General features: G+C 37.6%; 1 long non-coding RNA gene across 1 annotated transcript in view; it reads right to left on the bottom strand.

The window, feature by feature from the left end:
* The window catches only part of LOC110265441, a 21,942-nt gene extending 9,852 nt beyond the window's left edge, over window positions 1-12,090 (bottom strand). The window contains exons 1-2 of the long non-coding RNA XR_002351587.1: window positions 12,074-12,090; window positions 3,679-3,684 (exon numbers count right to left, since the gene is read on the bottom strand). This is a non-coding gene — a long non-coding RNA (uncharacterized LOC110265441). The remainder of the gene's footprint in view (window positions 1-3,678; window positions 3,685-12,073) is intronic.

The following is a 12,399-nucleotide window of genomic DNA, read 5'->3' on the forward strand; positions in this document are numbered from 1 at the left end:
TAAATAAAAAAATTATTCAAATAGTTATTTTAAAATAAATATTTTTTTATTTTAAACTCAACATTTTCATGATTGAGTTACTATTTCATGCATAATAAGTAATTTAATTATTATTAATTTTGAAATTTATTTTTTATTTTGATATATTTTCATCGGAATCTCAAAAACTTGGATGCTCGAGCCTACAAACTACGAGTTAGAGGTACTCAGCCAAAGTCCATGAACTAAAAAAATTATTCAAATAGTTATTTTAAAATAAATATTTTTTTATTTTAAACTCAACATTTTCATGATTGAGTTACTATTTCATGCATAATAAGTAATTTAATTATTATTAATTTTGATAGCTTAAATTTATTTTGATATATTTTCATCGGAATCTCAAAAACTTGGATGCTCGAGCCTACAAACTACGAGTTAGAGGTACTCAGCCACCACAGAAAGTCCATGAAACTAAATAAAAAAATCAAAAATTCATTTCAACATTTAAGGAATAAAAACGTCGACTCTTGATTCTAAAATCACAATATACAAACTTTGATTAAAATATCTAACTCCCAAACTTATAAATTGAGGTGGTAAGATTAATAGAAGTTATAGTTAGAGTTCGGACTTTATAAGAAAAGTAAGCAAAATAAAAAGCTCCACATTAAAGGATGAGACGCTTGAGTTGAGATCTGAAACTTGAAAAATCAATTTTGAAAGAAAGCCATACCGAGTTTGGGGTTTGTTCTGGAATACTTCTATAAATTCAATACTAAGAACCGAATGAATTCAAGAGTAGAAGAAATTCCAAGGAACCAGTTTGATGATTAAGTGTCTCTCGAATTCCAAAGAATGCGTTACAAAGAAAATACTAACTCCGCACAACTCATTTTAATGCTTAATAGCTCAATTGGGTAAAGTAATAAATTGGTCCCCTACGTTTGGGCTTAATCCTATTTTGGTCCCTAGGGTTTAAAGTGTCCTATTTACATCCAAAAAAGTTTGAATCGGACTCAATGTAGTCTCGCCATGAAGTGAGGGTGAAATATTTAACGGAGTATCCTACGTGGCCATTTAAAGGGTTTGTGGTTAACTAAACGCGTAAGTATTCCCGCGTTGAGTCTAGGACACATACACCCATACTGACAATTCTTCTTCTTCTTCTTGTCAAGCACGAAATAAAAAAAAGAACCAAAATGGCTATCGATCCTCGTTTATCGTTCACGATTCGAAGGTTAAAAAGTGACATTGAGAGTTGCTAGTCCTCGGAATCCACATGTGCAGTCAGTTTGAAACCCTTCAACGCTTGAAGAACGACTTTTTAGATATTCATCAATAAAATTTTCACTACCCATTTGGTTCTCATGTTAATGCATGATGCTATGTGATGCTGTAGTGTGTATGATTGCATTTTTTAAAGTTGAATATTTGTTTCTTTTTTTGTTTTGGAGTTTTTATCATTTGGGATTTTTTTATTTTTCCGTAGTGTGTGAGTTTATGCGTTTTTGTAGTTGTTCATGAATGTGAGAGTTTTATTGAGTATTTTATGCTTATCCGACAGGATGTTGAGAGAATGAGTTATTTTAGTATCAAGATACACCATGGTGGGAGGTTTGGGTTTGATGGTGAACCTTTGCACTACATGGGTGGTGAGACTTCCTTAGTGGATTATTGTGATGAAGATAGGTAGAGTAGGTTTGAGATTGCTGAGATAGTAGTCCAACAAGGCTATCTAGTAGAGAACATTGCTATGATGTGGTACAAGTGTCCAAAAGAAGAAACAGAAGAAGGACTGTGGATGCTTCGGACAGACATGGATGCAATAGAGATGGCCAAAATTGGACTGAGAAATGATGTGTGAGTTTCATTGGTATTTTTTCTATGTGATTTATATAGTTTTTCTGTTGATTTGTTAATGGATTTTAGTAGATTAGCCCCCAATGGACACTACTTTGAATTGTGTAGCATTTGACTGATTTCAGGTGGTTTTCCGGTGAAGAATTGGTGAAATAGGGCATAAAGAAGCAAATGAAGACCATGCATATGCATCACCCATGTGTATACATCATCGGAGCAAAAGGGAGATCGTGCGTACATATGCTTTGCGCATACGCATGACTAGAAGAGCCCAATTGGACCATTCGTCTCGGGAAGGTTGGCGTTAAATGCCACGACTCGGCGTTTAGTGCCCAGGGCTACATAACTTATTGTTGGACTCAGGAGACCTAGCGCTAAACACCCAACTTCCCGCGTTTAGCGCCCAAGCCTATTCTGCACGAGTAAAGCTCGTAACCTGGGTGGCGCCAAATGCCCCGAGCACGTACCAAGGAGATGGGGACCACATTTATAACTAATCAACAAGGCCTTTGGATGATTTAATTTTGTAAATCACAAGACTATTAGAAAAGATCCTTTAGGGTTTTATTTAAGTTTTAAATCTATTTTAATTAGGACTATAAATAGGATTTAGATGAGCCCACGCAGGGACTTCTCTTCTCCTAATTTTTTATTCTAGACGTTCATAATTTTCTCTGCTAGGATTTTCTACACCATGAGTAACTAAACCTCCATAGTTACAGCTAGAAGCTCTGTTTTGTTAAATGGATGAATAATTAATTACTTTTCTACTCTTGATTTATACCTTGATTATTGTTTAAGGATTAGTTTCATTCTTCATCTTAGAAATTAGTGATTATTGGGAAATAACGCTAAAATTCTACTTGAATTCTATTTGAGTCTTGGAAAAGTTATATCATTAGAATTACAGCTCGAAATCAACTCCTGACAATTTATAATTATCTAGACTTAGTGTGGTACGTGACATAATTTGGGATTCTTAGGGTTGTATGGCATGTAAACTGGAATTTGAACTTAAACCTCTAATACAATTGAGTGATAAAGGAATTGAGGAGATTGGATTGCCTAAGAATAGGAATTTAATCAATTGGGATTTGATATGACCATAATCATTGTATGATCAAGGTAGTTAACAATTGTTATTAATCCAGACATTTAAATATCTCCAAAACCTTAACTCCATTCTCATACCGTTTTTTCAACTGTCTGTTGTTAGTTTCCTTATTTCATTGCTTTTTATGCCATTCGAACATCACCCCTTTATTTCAACTTGTCTAACTAGATTAGCTAATCAACCATTACTTGCTTAGTCCGTTATTCCTTGTGGGATCAATACTCACTCATTGTGAGTTATTACTTGGTACGATCCGGTGCACTTGCCGGTAAATTGTGATATTCAAAAATTCGCACCAAATTTTTAGCGCCGTTGCTGGAGAATAATTGTGACTAACAACTACCAGTTGATTAGTTGTCTAGATTAGATTTTTTTTAGTTATTTCAATTTTTGTCTAGTTGCTATTTTATTTTATTTTATTTTATTTCTATCTAATTTTGTTTCACTTTTATTTTTTTTATCCCTTCAATTCTCATTTCTTTTAATTTTCGTTTAATTTATTTTGGTTCTTTTTCTTCCACTTTGGTGTACCTCACTGGGATTCTCTTCACTGTGACGTTGAGAATCCCACTTTTTCCTTGTTCGAATTGTTTATGCAGAAGAACAAGGACAAAGAGACTCTTCTATACAATCCTGAGATTGAAAGGACTCCTCGGAAGCAAAGGAAGCAAGTTAGAACTCTGGAAGTTCAAGAAATCTTTGGGGACAAATTTGAGGAGGACGCTGACCTCAGCATGGCTGAGAATAATGATAATCTCGTGGTCAATAATCCCAACAACATCCCGCCTGCTAGAAGAACTTTTCGGTCTTATACTAACCCCAATGCCGGGAGTTGTGTGGGAAGTATTGTACCACCAGTTGTGCATGCAAAAACTTTTGAGTTGAAGCCTCAACGCATATCTCTAGTGCAACAAAATTGTCAGTTTAGTAGAAGCCTGCAGGAGGACCCTAATCTTTTCATATCTAGTTTTTTTAAGATATGTGACACAGTCAAGACCAATGGAGTTCCTGCTAAGGTATACAAGTTGATGTTATTCCCTTTTGCTGTTAGGGACCAAGCTAGTCAGTGGCTCGAAACACAACTTAAGGAGAGTATAGCAACCTGGGCGGACTTGGTTGGTTAGTAAGTTTTTTACCAAATTCTTTCCGTCCCAGAGGTTGGCTAAGCTGAGGACTGACATCCAGACATTTAGGCAGCTTGAAGGAGAGTCTCTCTATGAAGCTTGGGAGAGATACAAGGCCATGATCAGGAAGTGCCCTTCGGATATGTTTGCGGATTGGGTACAATTACAAATTTTCTATGATGGTATCACTTTGGCTTCCAGGCTCCCTCTGGATAATTCTGTTGGAGGTTCTTTGCATATGAAGACCACTGATGAGGCCGTTGATTTGATTGAGATGGTGACCAATGATCAGTACTTATACTCTTCAGAGAGGACTGTGAAGAAAAGTGTCATGGAGCTAGATGCCTTAGATGCTATTTTGGCTCAAAACAAAGCCATGTCTCAACAGATAGCCACCATCACTCAACACTTGGGAGGTATGCAAGTCTCTTCTATTACTACCCCAGATCTTTCTTTTGATATCAGTGGCGGAATGTCTCAATTCAGAAGCTTTGGTTATGAGAAAACCCCTCCTGAGCAAGTAAATTACATGGGTAATTCTTTAAGACTGGCCAATAATGATCCTTTTTCGACAACATACAACCCGGGATGGAGACATCACCCAAATTTTAGTTGGAGAAATTAGAGTCAAAATCAAAGGCAATCTGGGTTTAACAACGATAACTACTCTCGGAATAATTTTGGCCATCAATATCAACCATATCTAGCATAGAATTCATATCCAGATCTTTAGAGAACTTTAGAACTGGAAATAGCCTTGGAAAAACTCTCTAAGAACGCTAATAGCTTCATATAGGAAACTAAAGCCTCAATTAGAAACTTGGAAGTTCAAGTAGACAAGTTAAACAAGAAAAGTGTAGAAAAGCCTAATCACACCCCAAGTGAGGAATACAAGGCTATTAGCCTGAGGAGTGGCAAGGTGGTAGGTCCAGAAACCAAAAGACATGAAGAGGGTGCTAAACAGACCCTAAGTGACGCCAAATTCTCCAGGGAAACTACCCCTGAGCAAGCCTCCCCTCACTTTATTCAAGTCGAGGCCGAGCCACCAAAGGCAAAGGCTTCGGTGCATGAATACAAGCAAAAGCTTTCATATCCCCAAAGGCTCCAAAAGGTAACAAAAGATCAATAGTTTTCTAAATTTTTAGAGGTCTGGAGCAAATGCCTCTCTATGCTATATTCATTAAAGAGCTTCTGACCAAGAAGAGGGATTGGAAGGAAACTGAGACAGTGGTGCTTAACAAGGAGTGTAGTGCCATTATTCAGAGGAACCTCTCAGAGAAGATGAAAGATCCGGGGAGTTTTCTAATTCCTTGAACCATTTGAGACTTCACTATTCAGAGGACATTGTGCGATCTTGGAGCAAGTATCAACCTCATGCCACTTTCACTAATGAAAAGGCTCCATATTGATAAGGTAAAACCCACCAGAATCTCTCTTCAACTTGCATATCGTTCTATTAAATTCCCTCTTGGAGTAGTTGAGAATTTGCTTATGAAAGTCAAAACTTTTATTTTTCCTGTAGATTTCATCATATTGGACATGGAAGAGGATGCCAATGCCTCCATTATCTTAGGAAGGCTATTACTTGCTACCAGAAGGGTCTTGATTGATGTTCAAAAAGGTGAATTGACATTAAGGGTTAATGAAGAGGAAATTGTGATTAACGTTGAGGCCTTGCAACATCCCAGTGACCCTGAGGGATGTATGAAGATTGATTTAATTGAACCATTGGTTCAAGATTTTTTGGAAGCACAAGAGCTTGAAGTTGTTTTAGAGCCATTTTTGGAAGGAAACTCGGATGAGACTGATAACCCTATACCTTCCAAGGAGGTGCCAAATGTGCACAAATAGGAGAGAGGACCACCGAAGCTTGAACTAAAGCCTCTACCCCACTCTCTCAAGTATGCTTTCTTAGGGGAAAAAGATTCTTATCCGGTGATCATAAACTCCTCTCTAAGCAAGGGTGAAGAAGATGCATTGTTACTTGTTCTGAAGGAGCATAAAACGGCCCTTGGTTGGACCATTGGTGACTTAAAAGGGATATGCCCGACTATGTGCATGTACAAAATTCTTCTTGAGGATGATGCTAAACCCGTTGTACAACCACAAAGGCGACTTAATCCAACTATGAAAAAAGTGGTTCAAAAAGAGGTCATGAAGCTATGGGAAGCCGAAATCATCTATCATATCTCTGATAGCTCTTGGGTTAGCCCGGTGTAAGTGGTTCCCAAAAAGGGAGGGGTGACGGTGGTTACACATGAAAAGAATGAGCTAATCCCTATAAGAACTGTCACCGGGTGGCGCATGTGCATTGACTATAGGAGGCTCAATACGACCACGAGGAAAGACTACTTTCCCTTGCCTTTTATCGATTAGATGCTTGAGAGGTTAGCTAGACACACTTTCTACTATTTCTTGGATGGCTATTCTGGATATAATCAGATTGAGGTAGATCCTCTGGACTAGGAGACGACGATGTTCACTTGTCCATTTGGAGTATTTGCCTACCGGAGGATGCCTGATGAATCCACATTTCATGGTATTTATTTGCTTTAATTAAGAGGATTTTATTGACCTTCCTCGCATTTATTCATTGAAAGAGCATAGTTTTATGATTTCTTCCTAAATTGTGCTTGAGAGTAAAAACATGCTTTTTAGGCCTTATAATTGCTATTTTATTCGCTTTAATACCATTCGATGCCTTGATGTGTTTGTTAAGTGATTTCAAGCTTACAAGGCAAATACGGATTGAAGAAGTGAGGAAAAAGCATGCAAAAGTGAAGAATTTGTGAAGAAATAGAGTTTGGAGCTTTTCAGGGTTGTGCATACGCACAGCGATGTGTGCGTATGCACGGTCATGTATGCATACACACGAGACGAGATTCAGCCAGCGTGCATACGCACAAGTAGAGAATTTGTGAAGAAATAGAGTTTGGAGCTTTTCAGGGTCATGTATGCGTACGTATGAGACGAGATTCCGCCAGTGTGCATACGCACAAGTCCTGACACGTGACTTCATTAAATGCAAAACGGGGGCAGCGATTTATGGGCTTCTAAAGCCCAATCCAACTCATTTCTGAAGCTATTTCAAGCCAAATTCAAAAAGGAACAAAGGAGAGCAATTAAGTTTTGTTTAGCTCTCTCTTCTCTCTAGAATTTAGGGTAGAGTAGTTAAATTTCTCTTAGATTTATGTTTTGATACTTGTCTTGATTTAGTTTTCCTTCTAATGTCTTGTTATTACATCTTTGCTCTCTTAGTTTTACTTGTTATTTCCTTCATTTTGTTACTTTTGATCTTATGAAACCTTGTTAATTTCAATTTCATTTAATGCAATTTGATATTTTTATGTTTATTGATGTTTAATTGAGTTGTTATTATTATTATTTTCTTGTATTTGGTAGCTTTAGATTTTATTATTATTGCAATTTAATATGCTTTTCTTTTTATGCATACCAAGTGTTTGATAAAATGCTTGTGTTAGTTTTAGTGTAGTTTTTCACACTCTTGGCTTGGGATTGAGGACTTCGGTGACCTTGAGTCATTGATGTCCAATATTGGTTGATAGATTATGGTTGTAACTTGCTTTGGTTTCCACTAACGCTAGTCTTTCACTAAGTTAATTAGTGAGTTAACTAGGATTTGTGAATTGAGATCAATTATGCCTATTTGATTTATCCTTGATGTTAGGGTTGAGTGGTTGACTAAGTAGGATTAACTCTTCATAATCGTCTATGTTTGTGGTCAATGGTTAGGATGGGTAACCTTAACTCTCAATCCTTGCCAAGAGGTTCCTTAGTATTTGAATTTTCCTTTCTTTTGATTGATTGCCTTGAGTTTGATTACTTTTGATATTTAGTTATTGTTTATTTCTTTAATTTCTTGCTATTTATATTACTTGTCTCTTGCCATCAAACCCTTTTTCCCTCATAGCCAATAATTGAGCATTCGATTGCAAATCTTAGGGAGACGACCCGAGGTTTTAATACTCTCGGTTTTTGATATTGGTTTGACTTAAGTGACAACCTTTATTTAAGCTTTGATGTGAGGATCGATTACTGGTCTGGACTATGCTATCAACGAAGAAGCTCTTTTCTAGTGTGAAATTCTAGTCCCGTAATAATCCTCTCATCAATTTTTTGGCGCCGTTGCCTGGAAAATACAATGGTGTTATATTATTGGCTATTGTGAATATGTTAATATGTAAATAGCTTATTTTTTGGTTGTTTGCTGTTTTTTGTTAATAATTAGAATTGTGTTTTTTCTTGTTTCTTGATAGCTTTTGTTTTTATTTTCTCTCTTTTCTATGAATTCTCATCCCTTTGACTTGGAGTTTGGTTGTTATAATGTTTTAGGAAATGGCAATCTTAATGATGGTGTGTACCAAGGGTTGAGCTATCACTTGACGGAGGAGCCACATTCATATGAATAACCTTCATGGCAATCTCCTCCTCTATTCCATTATGATCATGACTCATGCTATAGCCCTCAACCACCATATTCATATGAACCTTCTCTTCGACATAGCTCTCAACCATAAAATTTTCAAGCCCCATTCTACCACCAAACACCTCCATATGAGCCTAACTCATACCCACCATACCACAAACTTTATGTGCATTATGAACAACCTTATGAACAATACTTAGAACCACCACAATTCTAACATCAATATTCCACACCACCTCAATACTCTCACCAATATCACTTGCTAAAGCTTGTCAAGAGGTGGAGATCATACAAGAGAAGCAAAGGGGAGTAGAACTCACGTTGCCAAAGTCATTTGAAGCCTCCCCACCTAAGTCATCATCCATTCCTTCATTTAAATGGGTAAATCTCTTAACCTTAAGCTTCATTTATCCCGCTTGAATATGGTTTGCTTGAAACGGATAATCAACTTAGGACTCTTTGTGGGTTGAAGAGCAAGAGGGAGTTAGGTAGTGGTTGAAAACATAATTCTAGGTTCATTGAGGTTGAATCTTTGAGGTTTGGTTACAATGGTTGGTGTGATGCCAAATTGGATGGATCTCGGAGGATGTTTCGGTGCTTGAGTGAGAATTTTGAATGCTTGCTGGTGCGGTATTTGTAACCCACTAACTTACCAGCAAGTGCACCGGGTCGTACCAAGTAATACCTTACGTGAGTAAGGGTCGATCCCACGAGGATTGATGGATTAAGCAACAATAGCGTTTGATAGGATTAGTTGGACAGACAGAAAATAGTGTTTGGAAGTTCAAAAGCATTAAACAGTAAATTTAAAATATTAAAGATAGGCAGATAAATAAGTTGGGAATAAAATATTGAGGAGGCAGTTAAGGTTTCAGAGTTATCTATTTTCTGGATTGACTTTTCTTATTAACTATTTTAATAATGCAAGATTTAATTTATGGCAAACTATTTGTGACTAGACCCTAATTCCTTAGACCTTCCTAGTCTCCTCTAAAATTCATCAACTGCCAATTTCTTGGTCAATTAATTCCAATTAGAGGGTGATGATCGAATTCCAGTTTATATGCCACAAGAATCCTAATTGTCCAAAAATAAAGGGATTATATGTCACGTATCCCGTTAAATACAAACAATTAGAAATTCAGGATAATATGTTTTCAAGTTATTGTTCAAGTAAAGAGCTTTTCCAAGTTATACAAGAACTCAAATAGAACATGGGTCATACTTCCGTTCCACCCATATTCATAAAATAAAGAACGAAAATAATTATTGAAATATAAAGCAAAATATGAATTAAAATAGAAAATAATATTATCAATTCATACAATAGACAGAGCTCCTAACCTTAACAATGGAGGATTAGTTGCTCATGGTTCAGAGTAGAAAATAAGTTCAGTATGTTGATTCTTGAACACAGCTACTTTATGAGTCTTGGACGTGACCCTAAGCATTTTGTTTTCCAGTATTACCACCGGCTACATAAATGCCACAGACACATAACTGGGTGAACCTTTTCAGATTGTGACTCAGCTTTGCTAGAGTCCCCAGTTAGAGGTGCCCAGAGTTCTTAAGCACACTCTTTTTGCTTTGGATCACGACTTTAACCGCTCAGTCTCAAGCTTTTCACTTGACACCTTCACGCCACAAGCACATGGTTAGGGACAGCTTGATTTAGCCGCTTAGGCCAGGATTTTATTCCTTTGGGTCCTCCTATCCATTAATGCTCAAAGCCTTGGATCCTTTTTACCCTTTGCCTTTAAAGGGTTCTTGGCTTTTTCTGCTTGCTTTTTCTTTTTCTCTCTTTGTATTATTTTTTTTCGCCATTTTTTTCGCAAGCTTTGTGTTTTTCACTGCTTTTTCTTGCTTCAAAAATCAATTTTATGATTTTTCAGATTATCAATAACATTTCTCTTTTTTTTCATCATTCTTTCAAGAGCCAACAATTTTAACATTCATAAATTTTACTATAAAAAATATGCACTGTTCATGTCATACATTCAGAATCACAGAAAATACCACCATATTTAAGTAAATAAGACTACTCTTAAATATAGACCCACGTTCTCATGCAATACATCACTTCTGTATTTTTTTTTGAATTCAAGCTCAGTGAGTAATACATGAGATATATTTTCAGAATTAAAGCAATTAAGAGAAAACTAAACTAAACCTAGGATTCTAACTAATAAAGGATCATACAACAAACAAAGCAAAATAGCAGAAAACTGGAACATACATAATAAAAGCGGGAGGGAATATAAAATGAAAGGAACTCAACCACCTGGGTTATCTTAGCGGTCGTTTTATTCTTCAGGTTGTGCTCCTTTGTGAAGATGATTTGCCTCCCTTTGGTGCCATAAGAATAAACAGAAAACCCATAAGCGAAGCGTCAACACCAAACTTAAAGGTTTGCTTGTCCTCAAGCAAAGAAGAACTGAAAATAAAAATAAATAGTAAGATGAAGGAAGAATAAAAGGATAAAAGAACAAGAGAGAATTAGGATTGGGGGTGAATGATTTGAAATTAGGCGTTGAGGTGATTTAATTGGGCGTTGCATGCGACGCGTACGCGTAAGGCACGCGTACGCGTGGACCGCATGAATTTCAAGTGACGCGTATGCGTGGACGGCCAGGATAGGAAAACGACGCGAACGCGTCAGGGACGCGTACGCGTGGTGGGACTTGTGCGCCCAGCATAGTTCCAGCCCCACACCAGCATAACTCTCTGGCCAAATACGCCTTTACGTCGATTTTGCAGGTCACGCGTTCGCGTCAGTGACGCGCACGCGTGGATGGCGAAAATCACAAACGACGCGCACACGTGTGGTACGCGTACGCGTGGGCTTGCTTGTGCTAAAGGCTTGGTTCTAGCGCCATTCCCGCGCAACTTTCTGTCAAATTTTATTTTTCACGCACACTTGACTGACGCGTACGTGTCAACGACGCTTGCGCGTCGTATGCTCTCTTTTTTTTTTGTTTTTTTTCGCCTGAGGTGTTCGGTTCCTGTGATAAAATAGCTGCATGATCAGTAAAATAGTAAAAATTCAGTAAAAATCAAATAAGAAAGAAAACTACTACTACGAAAAATAACTAAGGATACAAAATCATCAGGTTGCCTCCCGACAAGCGCTTCTTTAACGTCACTAGCTTGACGGTCAGCTCCTCTAAGGAGGGGATCATAGGAGCTCAGCTCTTCACCCCTTACTTTGAACTTCTTTCCTATGTCTCCATAAATTAGCTCAATATGCTCCAGAGAGAGGATCCTGTTCACTGTATAAATCCATGCTGGAGTCTTAGTCAACACCACCTTCATTCCTAGGGAGAAACCTTCAGTGGGGATCTTTTTGTTTCTCCATCCCCTGGGTATTTTTTTTTCTTTTTGGGAACCTCCTCCTTGGTGGGTGATGCATTTCCAACACCAAACTTAGGTTTGATGTCAGGAGGAATTTTACTGATTGTCACCAAAGGAGGTTTGAGTTGCAGACTCTGCTGTGCATCATCAGGGGGTTCTTGAAGGTTTGGATCAATAAGCTCAGCCTGCATGCACCTTTCTTCTTCACCTGTTGAATGTATATCTTTGAAGACATGAAAGACCAGTTGCTCATTATGCACTCTAAGCACTAATTTACCCACTTCTACATCAATTAGAGCTCTTCCAGTGGCTAGGAATGGTCTTCCTAGAATTATAGAGGCATTCTCATCCTCCCCTGTATCAAGAATTACAAAATCTGCTGGGAGAAAGAACTTACCCACTTTGACCAAGATATTCTCCACTAATCCGTATGCAGGCTTCATAGATTTGTCTGCCATCTTTAACGCTATCTTTGTGGGTTGTGCCTCTTGGATCTACAGCTTCTTCATCACAGACAAGGG

Source organism: Arachis ipaensis, chromosome B08, assembly GCF_000816755.2.
Source record: "Arachis ipaensis cultivar K30076 chromosome B08, Araip1.1, whole genome shotgun sequence".
Classification (NCBI taxonomy): Eukaryota; Viridiplantae; Streptophyta; class Magnoliopsida; order Fabales; family Fabaceae; genus Arachis; species Arachis ipaensis.